This window comes from Mus caroli, unplaced genomic scaffold, assembly GCF_978045245.1.
Source record: "Mus caroli unplaced genomic scaffold, Mus_caroli_1 scaffold_6, whole genome shotgun sequence".
NCBI classification, from domain to species: domain Eukaryota; kingdom Metazoa; phylum Chordata; class Mammalia; order Rodentia; family Muridae; genus Mus; species Mus caroli.
Window position 1 is genome coordinate 91,662,433 of NW_028227261.1, and position 13,936 is coordinate 91,676,368.

The 13,936-nt window shown below is 44.8% G+C and overlaps 1 protein-coding gene across 4 annotated transcripts in view; it reads left to right on the top strand.

The window, feature by feature from the left end:
• The first annotated feature begins 6,145 nt into the window (after nt 1–6,145).
• Nucleotides 6,146–13,936, top strand: part of Tnc (tenascin C) — a 94,325-nt gene continuing 86,534 nt past the window's right edge. For all 4 annotated transcript variants that reach the window (XM_029476825.1, XM_085839246.1, XM_029476822.1 and 1 more), the window contains exon 1: nt 6,146–6,355. The gene's annotated coding sequence lies outside the window, so the exon portion shown is untranslated. The remainder of the gene's footprint in view (nt 6,356–13,936) is intronic.

Below are 13,936 nucleotides of genomic sequence, written 5' to 3' on the forward strand. Positions count from 1 at the left end.
ATTTTTATGGAAACATGAATGGACTTCCTGTGGTTTGGGCATGTACAGTAGGAAAATGCTGCTTGCCTTCAAGGTGCTGTCACAGAACGGCTGAGAAAACGGACAAGGAAATCAGTGATAACATTCAGCATTGTAAGCATCATCTCCAAAATATATATATGTCACTCTAAACATGAATGATATACAAAATTATTAACAAATTATTAATAAATATCAAGACATTGGCCATAAACAGATGCTAGTTATAAACATCCCTGCCAATAAACAGACATTAAGACCCAGTGCCTGTCATAGGTATCGGTGGTTTAGTAGAGCAAGGAGCCAAAGGAGAGACTACACGCATAATGTGCTAACAAAGAATAATGGTAATGTAAATGAGTGTAGAGGTGGAGTCCTCCTGTCTGGGTGCAAGAGCTCTGGAAACAGTCTCAGAAGAAAGAAACAGTACAAAATAAAACTTAAAATATAATTTATCATAAAGGTAAAAAATTGTTTCTCCTAGCAAATTGGATGAACAAAAGTGCTCAGGCTTCTAAATTATGTCTTTAAATTTTAACTTAAAATATTTGAACTTCTAATGTCCTTAGCAAGTGCCCATTTGATACCAAGGCATAGAGAGCTAGTTGGTGCAAAGGACATTCCCAAAGTCACACAGTCAATAAAACACCCCTGGAACTAGAACTCAATACCAAACCAAGTTCTTTTCATGCTGTTCAACCCCATAACTGACATCTTGGTTACTTGCGTACCTGACCTACCCTTTTCTTTCAGCCAAGCACCCATCTGTCTTGCTTCCCATTCAGGAACATCTTTGAGTTTTGAATTTTTGATGATTGGTTGGTAGTTTCCTTTGTTGTGTGGGAGAGTGAAAAGAGGTGAAATAGAGAAGCCAATGAAGATGATGTGTAGATAAGATGGGGAAAGTTTATATTAAGCAATGATTTTAATTGAATGACTGACAGTCTGCATTGGATCTAAGCTTTATCCAATTGTTTGAGAAGACTTCTGGCCACAGAAGAGTTGCATGAGACTTTGAGATGAGTTTTGGCATGCTAAATCACCATACTCAGACTCCATAACCATTCATCATAATCCTCTTGAGTCTAGAATGTGGACAGGGCTAGGGGCAGGAGAGGCAAACGTTACCAGAGTTGGAAGCCAGAGATCCTCACAGGAGGTGAGCACTTGATTTCCTCAAGTAAACTAGTCCTGGCCAATATTCTACTCACTGTCTAGTCCATCTGGAAAAAAATGTAATCGGCCATTAAGAAAATGAGAGTGATCTCACCTGAGGCAATCCTCCATACTCCCTTTGGCCTCCAACCACAGGCTCCACCAGCAACTCATGAATGAGAAGAGCAAGCAGCAACCAAGTCAGTCCTTGGCAGGGATTGATGGGCAGAGGCGGTGTTTACAAGCCTTCTTTCTACCCTCTCACATGGAAAAGAAATTCTCACAGTGCTGAAAAGGATATACCCATGCAAGATCAGATGCCAAAAGGTATCCTTGCCAAATCAAAAGATTAGTGGCTATTAGTTTCCATAAGCATCCTCTGCCTTAATGACTGGTAGATTTTGGAAGCTCGGTTCTGACTAAAATGACGATGGGCTGCAGCCATAGTGGCCTATAGCTAGTCATTTCTCCTTGCTAAGTCCCCTTTCTTCATGTGTACAACGAATGTGTTTGACATTATAATCCAGTTCCCCCTTATGTTCTGTAGCTAGAACAAAAGACTAGTTATACAACATAGTATGTCAAATATTCACGTATCCCTCCATCACATCATATATTCAACAACTACTTTTTGAGCTCTGTAATGTCCAAGTCTGTTTACTAGACACAGGAAGAAAGCCCTGGTCACAGACCCAGAGGAAGCCGAGGGTCTAGGGGGGAATAGTGGGCATACACATGTAGAACTACAGCATGTGAAAGTGATGCCTATGCTGACAGAACTGAGCTATGTGTGTGGAAGCATTTTTGTTGTTATGTATGTTTTGTATGTTTCAGAGCAGTTAGTTATCATTTCTTGACATAAACCTACACATATCTAGGAGGAAAGAATCTTAATCGAGAAAATGCCTCCATGAGATGGGTCGATAGACAAATCGTTGAGATATTCTCTTAATGATTGATGTGGGAAGACCCATACCACTGGAGGCAGTGCTACTTCTGTGTGCTGGGTGCAAAAAAAAAAGCCTGTGGATCCCGACCCCTTCACTGGGCTCCCTTGTCTGGCCTCAGTGGGAGAGGATGCCCCTAGTCCTGCAGTGACTTGATGTGCCAGGGTGGGTTGATATGAGAGGAAGAGGGGAATCCCCTTCTCAGAGGAGAAGGGGAGGGGGATGGAGGGAGGGGCTGTGTGGATGGTTCACTGAGAGGAGAGGGGGAGCTACAATAGGGAGGTAAAATGAATAAAGAAAGAAATGAAGGGTAGAACAAGAAAGCAGGCTACTAGGCACTGATGAAGACTAAGAGCCTTGCCTGGTTATAGAAGATGGCCAGTTCACTCTCTTTATGCCCCATTATGAGGGGCTTCACTAGCATCACTCTCACAGATTCTAGGGAGTTTCCACTGCAGTAGGTTTCAACATCACCAACAAAATGCCCCCAATTTCCAGTCATCTTTCCAAATACTCTCCCTCCATCCCTCCTATCCACCTTACCCTCAGCCTGATCCTTCCTATTCCCATCATGGCCTATTCCCAGTCTACCTGCAAAATCTATTCTATTTCTTCTTCCCAGGGAGATCCATGTGTCTCCCCTTGAGCTATTCTTATTGCTTAGCCTGCCTGGGTCTGAGAATTGTGGTATGATTATCTCTTATTTAAGAGCTAATGTCCACTTATACATGAATACATACCATGTTTTCCCTTTTGAGTTAGGGTTACCTCACTCAGGATAATATTTTCTAGTTCCATCCACTTGCCTATAAATTTCATGATGTCATTGTTTTTAGCAACGTACCACATTATCTTTATCCATTCTTGGGTTGAGGGAAATATCAGAGGGGTATCAGCCAGCAACTGATGGGGGCAGATGCAGAAACCCACAGCCAAACACTACGAAAATCTCTGTGGAGGAAGTTCAATATGTTGAAACTAGGGCTATGGCAGTTAGCCTGAAATATCGGAGTCAGTTTACTGTGGAGATTCTGCAGTAGCCACATTGATCATGGCACCACTCACAATCCATCTACCTGTCATCTGCAGATGAGAGGAGGAGGAGGAGGAGGAAGAGAAGGCACTAATTACACCCAGAGAAGTTTTATTCAGCCATAAAGAAAAATACAGCTATGCCATTTGCAGAAAAATGAACAGACCTGGAGATCACCGTGCTAAGTGAAATAAGCTAAACTCACGAAGGAAGACAAGCACTGCACGTTCCTCTTACATATGCAAATTAGGAGCGAGAAACATGTAAATGGAGCAGGACAGTCAGGGGTATGGAGGGCAAGGGTAGGCAAGGCATTAGAAGACTGATTATCAAAGTATATTATGTGTATTATGGAAACAGCACAACAAATGCAATCACTCAATATTATTACTCTATGTAAAATATAAAGAGTCCAGGGGGACAGAACAATGTCTAGTCTGAGCAGTCTTCCTCACTGTAAGACTGAAGTATAGCTAGAATTATGATGTTTCTCAGCACTTTGGGAGAAAACTTTTTTTGTTAGTGTAAGGGTCTTTTGTTTGTTCTTGGGGGTTTTGTTTGGTTGGCTCTGTTTGTCTTCTAGAAAAGGTTTCAGTCTAGGCTGACCCAGACTCATGGTGATTCCCAGGCTTGAACCCCTCAAATGCCAGGATCATGACAGGATGAGCCTCCATAACCTGCTGAACATTCCTTTTACAAGTAGATTGCAGTACAGCAGAGGCTGAACCTCCAGCCAAGGGATAGCATGGGCTAGGCCAAGGCTCCTCACACATATGTAGCAGATGTGCAGCTTGGTCTTCACGTGCCCTCCCCACAACTGGAGCAAGGGCTGTCTCTGAATCTGTTTCTTGTCTGTGGATCTCATTCCTCTAGCTGGGCCACCTTGTCTGGCCTCAGTGGGAGAAAATTCACCTGCAGAGAGATTTGATGTGTCAGGGTGGGGTGACACCTAGGGCCTGGCCCCCTTCCCAGGCAAAAGGGATGGGGCAAATGGGGGAAAGAGCTGTAGGGCAGGCACTGGGAGGAGAGGGAGGCTGGATACTGGGATGTGTAGTGAATAAATAAATTAATGGGAAAAAAGATAGATCTCAGGTGTCATGTGACACATTTCTGTGACCGCTGATGGTTATATTCTTATGTGTCAGGATCACCATCCTCAGGGCCTCCCATCTGACTTCGCTTTCCAGTAATAGGTTAAGCAGTTTGTGGTAGCTGTGAATTTATGATTGACTATAGAACACTAAGAATTGTTGGAGACCAGGGATGTCAAGTCTGGAATATTCTTAGAAGCCCTATTAATCACAGGGCTTTTAGCAGACTCTCTCGACTTTCCTTGTTCAGACATAAGAAAATGGTTACAAATAAACTGATTATATATTTATTGTATATAAACATAGCTCATAGGACACATGGAGTAAAGACACATCTAACACTTTATTTGCTAACTGAGAAGAGGTATCCTGGGTCTGCTTAGGAAAGCCTAGAGGCGTGGAAGCATTCACTACTGGTGGAAAGACAGGCTCGTGCCACTGAAATATGTTTTGGCTAACATGCAGAATGAAAAAAATTCCCAAAGCAACCAACATCTGAATCAGCCCAAATGGTTTAAAAGTTCAAATGAGTCGTTTTACGACATGACTATTTATGGCTGTTCCTGATGTCTGAGCGGTGTGGGGAGAACACTTAAGCAGGCAGTCTTCGAGTCCTGGAATCGATGCCACCCTGGGAATAGCCTAATTTTGGCTTGCTTTATTCTCCCGGAGAGATTGAAACTAAACGTTATGAGAAAGGCTGAAGGATGGTATCAATCAGTAAGGGGATGGTTGAAATTTCCGATAATAGTTGTTAATTAAAACATCAGAAGTCTCTTTTAAATTACAGAACAAAGAGATGCATTTTCCACAGTCCAGCAAAGCAGCTGTGTCTGTTGTCATGGGTGACAGTTTCCTACTTAAGCATCACTCACTGTTTCTGGTCACCAGTGTGTCATGGAGCCATGAGTTCTAAGTGCTTCCCAGGCACAGTTCCTTGGTGGCATTAAACTGCTTCTCTAAATTGCAGGGTACAAGCACTGCCCAAACAAGCCCAGAAGTACCGGGAGCTGAGCGTGGCCCCAGGTGCCCTGGGGATACTTTAACAGCTAAATGAGGACTTCAACCTAAATAATCTTACCTTTTGAAATGTATTAGTGCTTCTCTAAGAAAAAAAAAAAAAGTCTTCACTCAGCACCTAGGTACACTGAGAGCGCAGGAGTACACCCTGAGCTAAGTACTACACCCTACTTAGTAGACCCTACTAAGTAGAAAGCACTTAGCATGTGGCATAAAAAAATGTCAAAAAGTGACTCCTGCGGGGACATTGGAATCTGGATAAAGATTCCTCCAGGCAGCTGGGCAATGCTGGGTCCTGCTTCAGAAAAGCTCACTCTTCTAAGCTCCCAGTATGGTTCCCACCTGCTGAGAACTAATCTTGGGTTATCTCCAAGCTGGCCAAGAGAAACCTGAACTGCCCCGGGCTTGCTCAACCCTCCTCGATCTCCTCTTTCCAGGAACTCGGTTCAGCCCTCAGGCTTTCTCTGGGGTGCCACCCCGCAGCTGCTGCCCAGAGCCTGAGGGAACCCAGGTCGTGTTTCCAGCTTGCTCTTGTCCAGGAGCAGAGCCAGGATCCAGTTCCCTCTTATCCCAGCTCCCAAGGCTTCTGTTTCACAATTAGAATACTCATTTGTGGAGCAATGCAAAAAATCACACTTCACTAACAACTTCTCTGCGGGGGCGGAGGGAGCTGAAATTCCTACTTTTTTTTTTTCTTCACTATAAATTGTATGCAAATGGTCCGTTAGCTGGCTGCGCGCCTGGAGTGAGTGCGTCTTTCATGAGCTAACCCTGTTCCGCTGGGAGGGCTGTGCCTTTAACTCACCAACTGAAAAAAAAAGTGGGAAAGGATGTCTGGAGGCGAGGCGTCCCATTACAGAGGAAGGAGCTCCCTATATAAGCCTGCCAAAGCTGGCTGCTCCGGCCACAGCCTGCCTACTGTCACGCGTCTCTCCCGCGCGCAGACACACACCCTAGCCTCTGGTGGGCACAGACAGTGGCTGGGAAGACGCTAGGGACCGCGCGCTTGGGAACTCGCTGTGGCTTAACCCAGGTACTTCTTCAAGGAGCTGGTGCACCTAGAGACTTTGATTTTCCCCGACCTGGAAAAGGTGAGTCTGTTGATCCCATCACCCAGGATTTTTCTGGTGTGCTCCTGGCATTCCCGGTACCCAGTAAGGTGTGGGTTTGTAACTATAAAACTTTTGTTAATTTCCAAGCCCGGTAAAAGAGTGTTTCGCTGGGTGTGATCTGATGCGTCCCGATTATTCTATGCTTGCCCTCCTGCGGTCTTGTATTTGGTATGGATCTGTCAATAATCAGAGGAACTCAGGGAACTTTTGGTAAAGTTTTTGTCTCTGCCTTTCTTTGGAGGAAAAGTCTTACTTTAACACTTACCCTTTTACCTCATTGATTCTCACCTGTGGATTTTCCCCTTTTTTGGAGCGTTAGAGAAGTTGCATTTTAAAGTGGCATTTGCTCACAGCACTGGGGTGGGATGAGTACCGCGTACCCATAGTAGGGAGAACACAACTGTGCATCTACACAGTCTCAGCACTTGACAGTTTTTGTTCCCCTCTTGTCCCATTTGATCCTCAGTGTCCACTCTAGGGAAAGATAAGAGCTGGGTACCAGAGAGAGGAGATGAGTTCTGGGCACTGATGAAAAGCCCATAGGCTGTAAGATGAAACTGGTGGGCACGTCTGTGGGTTCTTGAAGCAAGGTGCCATCCTCCTGATTCAGAGACCTCAGGTGGGGCATGTTTAGAAGGTTTGGAGGCACCTGAACCCCATATTGCTCCCAAATCGGGCTCCCTCCTGACACTTTATCCCAGAACCTCAGTAACATCTTCCCTTCCCTGGTGAACTTTGGAGAGAGCACAGAGATTCCTCTATGCCATCGTTGTGACAGAGGGAATAAGAGGTTGGGGTTTGACCCTAGAAGTGGCTTGGGCATTCCCACTAGTGCCACCACAACATAAATGTGTCAGGAAAATATGTAACTTCTGTGAACCTTAGTTTCCACTTCTCTAAAGTGGGGACAGCAGCCCCCCTTATAATGAGGAGCGAATGAGGAACAAAAAAAGATCAAATCAGCAACTGGGCAATCTCTGTCATTGCCCAAAGCTGCCATCACCCTGGACGTGAAAAGCAGAGCCTCTTAACCCAGTTTTGCAGTGTGTCTGCTTACCCCGAAAACCTCTGTCTTCTTATCTTGCCCAATCTGAGACAGCCTGCTAGCCTGGCACGTATTTTACAAGCAAGGGGTTGTGTTGGCACCATTAGGAGAAAAGGTGGCAGCCTCAGGCTTGATGTGAATCTGGAGTTCTGACTCCAGAATGTCCTCAGGCATTTACAGGCTGAAGGGCTTGGCTATGGAGTGCTGTGTGGCTGGTGGTCTTTGGAATCAGATTCTTTGCCTCAGAGGATGAGCTGGACTGGGAGCTCTCTTTAAGAGCGAATGCCTCTTTTTCGTGTGTTTTCGTGGAATCTTTTTTTTTCTTTGTTTTATAGAGCTTTCCCTACATGCACCTTAGAAATGAAAGCTGCTCCCCACCCCACTGCCTTTCCTGAGATGCAACAAAGCTCACCAGGGCTGGCGAGAGGCATGCTCTGTCTAAATAAGCTGATGGAAAGTCCTCCTGTCTTATGAACCAAGCCTTTTGAAGGGCATGGGGGGTGGGGGGGCAGTGTGCCTTGGTCTGGTACATTCCAAGAATGTGACCACATCTAGGGAAAGAAGGGGGGTGCAGTGTGTGAATATTCTCTGGGTTACTCAAATGGGGTGAGCACGAGAGAGAGAGGGGGGGGGAGGGAGAGGGAGAGGGAGAGACAGAGAGACAGAGACAGAGACAGAGAGACAGAGAGAGAGAGACAGAGAGATGAGAGAGAGAGACAGAGAGAGAGAGAGACAGAGAGACAGAGACAGAGACAGAGACAGAGACAGAGACAGAGACAGAGACAGAGACAGAGACAGAGACAGAGACAGAGACAGAGACAAAGACAAAGACAGAGAGAATGGATGAAGCCAAGCTTGGTAATCACCCACTCCCTCATTTGTTCAAAACACCTAACTTCGCGCTCTTGGCCTCTCTTTCCCCTGTCTCAAGAGGTGACAAGACTTCCATCCATCAGTTTTGTCACTCATACAAAGAGGGTGAGGAGTTACCTCTCCCGGCGCTCTGTGACACACACACCATAAGAGTTCAATAGACAGAGGTGTTTCTGTTTACCTTGTTACTAGATCACAGATACTTTCAAGATTAATGTCCTAAACAAATGTTTGTCAAGTTTAACAATAGAAGCAGTTATTAATAAATTATGAACAACCCCCCTCCCTGAGTTTCTGACAGATAAGCATGAGGCTGCATGGGCTAACATGGGGTTAAGGGGTGCAAACACACTATTCATCCCCCTGGAACATTTTTACCAGATTGCAAACAACAGGACACACAGCTCCAGGTCTCACAGTTAGGCAGTCCTTACTCAGGTCAGCGTTCTGAAATCCAGCAGCTACGGGAGTAAGGACAGTTCCCCAAATGAAACAGGAGACAGGAATTTTAGAGGCTTAAGAAAGGTTGGTTAGTTCAATCAATGTTAGTAATCACTATAGCAGCATAGAATTAACCAGTGTATGAGCTATAGGCTCTTGATGCTTCCCTGGGCATCATGATATCTAATGGCCACAGCAGGTCTCTGGAGCATGGGTGTACTTATAAGACAGAGAGACTCACAGAGCAGAGAGATTGGGTCTTGGAACTCAAGTGATAAGGCCAGAATCTAAGTTCATATCTTTCTTTGGAGGCTGTGCTTCTTTTCAATGTGTCAGCTTCTTGTATAGCCCTCAGAAGGAAAGCACTTCCTTTCTGACAAAATATGCCCCACCAGGCAGACTGTGGCCACCCATAAATACAGCAATAGCCTGATCATATAACCAGAATAGAATTTGGAAAGGGAACTTAGGCTGACAGAATGAAAAACATACTCCCTGAATCCTATCCGTTCTCATGTTCACTGTGAGCTAAAAACACCTCTCATCTCTCTGCCCTCAGTTCCATGAACTTACAAAGTGGCTTTCACAAAGCATAAAGGCTCCTCCGTACTGAGGCTGTTTGGGTTTGAAAAGTAGAGCTTGAGAAACAAATATTTAGTTGGTTCTCCATATACAGTTTCTCTATGGTAGTCAGACACTGACATAAAATAGCTAATAGTCAGGGATGAAGTGTGACACAGTGATGGGGAAGACTGTCTACTTAGTTTTCTAAAACTGCAAATTACAAATCAACAGCTCCATTTAATAGAAGGAGAAACTGAGGCTCAAGGAAGCTGAGTAGCTCAGCCCAGGATCTTCCCACAAGAGTCAGAACTGGCTGCAAACCCAAACTTTCTAAGTAAAACCCCACCGTTTTGTCTCTTGTGCCACGCTGCCTCCTGATGTCAGGCTTGGCTACCCAAGTGCAGAACTCTGCACGGTGTCCTTTGGGGAATGGCCAGAAGAGCACACAAGACTCCAGCTGGCATTGGTGCCTCTTGATTTCACAGAGGAGCCCTGCAGCTATCGTTTTTCATGGTGCACGGGAAAGGTTAGCTGGTGGTAGTGCAACCCAATGCTTAGAAACGGAAACATTCCAATTTCAGCTGAGGGACAGGGTGGGGGAAGTAGAAAGGAGAGAGACAGAGACAGACAGAGACAGAGAGATAGAGACAGAGACACAAAGAGAAAGACAGCAAGAGAGAGACAGAGAGGCAGACAGAGAGAGCAGAAAGAGAGAAAAATCACACACACACACACACACACACACACACGAGAGAGAGAGAGAGAGAGAGAGAGAGAGAGAGAGAGAGAGAGAGAGAGAGAGAGAGAGAGAAAGGGGGTAGCAAGGTTGCAGGCATGTCCTTTCTAGTGATTTTCATGACATCAGCCCATACTTCCCATGGCTGTGTAGGTGGGAGCTACAAAAGGGAGAACAGCCATACCTGCATCTTCTAAGATGTAGGAGAGCTAAATGTGTGGTTTTAGCTGGGGAGATAAAAATGGGGCTATCCCAGGTCTTTAAAGGTAGTCAGGGCACAGCTATAGCCTCCATGCTACAGATTCTGCCAAAGCCTCAAAGAGGAAGATTATGATTCAAACACCTCTCACTGCACGAAGATAGCTGGGAATCCCCTTGAATCCCATCCCAGACCAGTCTAAACACCTTCAACATATGGAAAACATTACATGAAGGCCCCTTTCCAAGAAGGAAAACCCCTTAATGTATAGTGAGACAAGCCTCCTAAAAATCCCAATCCTTTACAACACAAAGCACACTGGTGACTTTGCCTTCTATGAAATCTGCACACACCCTGTGACCTCTTGTGGAGGAGAAACCACTACATAGTTCTCTGATTCCAAGTCTGGTGCTCAGACTTTTGTTCAATTATACCCTTAAATCTAATCATCTTTGTTCTTTCTCCTTTTCTGCCATATATACTTCCTAGAGCAGTGGTTCTCAACCATCCTAAAACTGTGATCCTTTAATTCAGTTCCTCATGTTGTGGTGATGCACCCCCCGAAATAAAATTATTTTTGTTCCTTCATAACTGTAATTCTCTAGTTATGAATAGCAATGTAAATTTGCTGTTTTCTGACGGTCTTAGACAACTCCTGTGAAAGAGTCCTTCAACTCCCAAAGAGGTCACAAGCCACATGTTAAAAAAAACACTCTCCTAGACAGTAAGAGCCACCTGGAGTTCAGTGCTCTCTGCCATTCTTGATTCTCCACCATGGAACAAAATCAGAATGCCCACACTCAAAGCAGGTTGTGAACGGAAAATCCTTTCCATGTGTCCTTTCACTCTATTTGTGAGTGGAAATTTTTAAAAGATTATTTCATTCCAAGTCATCTCAGATGTTTGAAATTTCCTGAAGTTCACAGGTCCTGAAATGTGGGCACTTAAACTCAAATGGCTTTGGCTGGTCCTTTAACCTTCCTCAAACAGAATGCCAAGAGACAAAGGTGTTTCATAAGCCCTGAAAGCAGATAGCTTGCTTCAGAATCAGCCAAAGGTCACCTCTTACCCTAAAAGAGGGAAGGTGGCTTCTGTTAACATCTCTAAAGAATAGTCCAAACTATTCTTGATGCGGGAAGATGAAGGGTAACTGTGAAAGTAACTGCATTTGTTACTTTGTCCATTGTCAAGGCTTTCATTTGGGTTACAGTTTGCAGGGACATAATCTGTTCTGGCAGAGGAGGCAAAATGGCAGGTGCTGAGGGTGGCTGGTCATCCCGTATCCATGCTCAGGGAACAGAGTGATTGAGAGCTGGTACTCAGTCTCCTTTCTCCTTTGTATGGAGTCCAGAACCCCCACTGCATGGAATGATGCCACCCACACTTAGGGTGAGGCTTCTCACATCAATTAATGCGATCTAGAAAATGACTAACAGACACGCCCAGAGGTTTGTTTCTAGACCCATTTTTTCAAATCCTATCAAACCAATGATCAACATTAACCAGCCCACTAAATGTTGTCACCTACTCGATCAATACTGTGCCATTTTACCATTGTTTATTATTTGCAATATCATTGCCATTCTAATGTTGGGGACCTGGGGTGAATTAATGTAAGTAGCCTGTTGAATATCATGCAGGTAGATGATAGGGGAAACCTTAACATAAACCCGGGCCAAGTCCCTAGAAGGAGGGACCATTAGGCTACGTGAGCCATGCTAGGCACCATGCTTCTGCTCCTCTTGTCATGGGCAGGTCATTGTCCCCAGAGTCTGCATGCCTTCTGCAGGCATCAGACACTCAGAATGTAATGTCTGTGAAGTTCTATGCTGTTCCCAATACAACAGGGTTTGACTTCTGTAGGTGTGCTCTGCAGCTCTTTCAGGTTTCAGGACTGACCATGTTTCTCATGTGCAGGACGGATCTTCCCAACATGGTAGGCTCATGAACCAGTGCATTAATGAAACACTCCTATGCACATCACCTCGACATGCTCCCAGACTGTATACAGAAAGGCTTTGCAGGAAGGTAAAATGAGGCCTTTGTTACTTGCTTAAAGTAGAAGGTAAAGGCATTCAGAGCTCCTTCACAGGACCAACACCATAGAGTTTGTTTCCCTCGTTATGCCACAGGATTCTAAAGAATTGACTCAAGTGTCTACATAACAAAACAGCTTAGAGATGACAGGCTATTGGCTTGATGAACATTTATATTTTAAAGATTTATTTTGTTTTGAGTTATGGACGTGTGTCTCTGTTGAGGTAGGTGCACAGAAGGACAGTTTCTCTAGGGGGTCAGAGGAGAGTGTCAGATCTCTGGAGCTGGAGTTCCTGGCAGTTGTGAGCATTCCTGCTTAGGTCCTCAGACCTGGACTCATCCCCGCTGAAAGGACAGCACAAGCCGTCTCCACAGCCTCACATTTGCATTTTGGAAAGGTAGTTAAGTAAAGCAGGCAATGCTTAGATGGGTGAATGAATTATCAATGAGGGGCTTTAGACAAGTCTGTGGATTCTGTGCACTGGAAGAGTCATATAAGACAGTTAAGGTAACAGTTGCTGAGTTAAAAAGTGGAAGAGAATCAAGACTGTTGAGAAAAGCATTAGTTTTATTCAAAATGTTAAAGCTATAGTACTAGGTCTGGGAATATTGGATAAAAGTACAGTGTTCAGGGAGCCCGAACAGCCATACAACAGGACGCCACTGCACGTCACCTGAAGAAGCAACAGACTGAGATCAGAAGAAGATAGTCCAGAACTCCATTAGACCATCTGCCAGCCCTTGCAAAACAATGAGTGTAAGTGCCAGTGTATGAAATGGTATATCTTTTTTAAAAAGATTTATTTATTTTACGTGTGAGTGCACTGTAGCTGTCTTCAGACACACCAGAAGAAGGCATCAGATCCCATTACAGATGGTTGTGAGCCACTATGTGGTTGCTGGGAATTGAACTCAGGACCTCTGGAAGAGCAGTCAGTGCTCTTAACCACTGAGCCATCTCTCCAGCCCTGAAATGATAATATCTTAAAAATTTTTTAAAAAGTATACATCTAATACTAAAGTCACCTATGGTGATAGAAGTTTGGTGGAGGTAACCACAGAAGGAGCTCTGGCACAGCAGGGGAGTCTGCTTGCTAGGGAAAGACAGGAAGCCAGACAGCTCCCTCCCACAGTGGACAGTGGCATCATGGATAGCCTGTGTCATTGGCAATCATACAGAAGTAGCTGGAAGCAGGGATGTTATAGAAGAGTGTTCTTACAGAGGCTGCTTTCACTAGAACTTAGAATGTCAATGCTGAAGAGGCTGATTGATGGGTACCCTCAAAGCCAGGAGCTTACAGATCAGGTTCAAAAAGAAATCCAGAGGTTATTCAGGAGATCCCGTGGAGAGAAGGGTGAGGCAAAAGTCACTTTCAACTTCATTTCAACTAAAGCCCCTCTCCGTTTATGTTTTGTGCATGGAACTTTCACATGAGATAGAAAGGAAGGCTTCTCTGGCACAAAAAGAAGAAGAAAGGAGGAGGAAGAGGAGGAGGGGGGAGGGGGAGGAGGAGGAAAATGTTTGTAAAAATCACTGGCCAACTTTAACATCTTCATTTTAAAGATGGTGAAACTGAGACATGGGGAAGAGAGATATTTTCCTAAGATGTCATGCCAGCTGGCAGCGGGTCAGGGCAGAATCTTGGGTATCCTGACTCTGCTCTT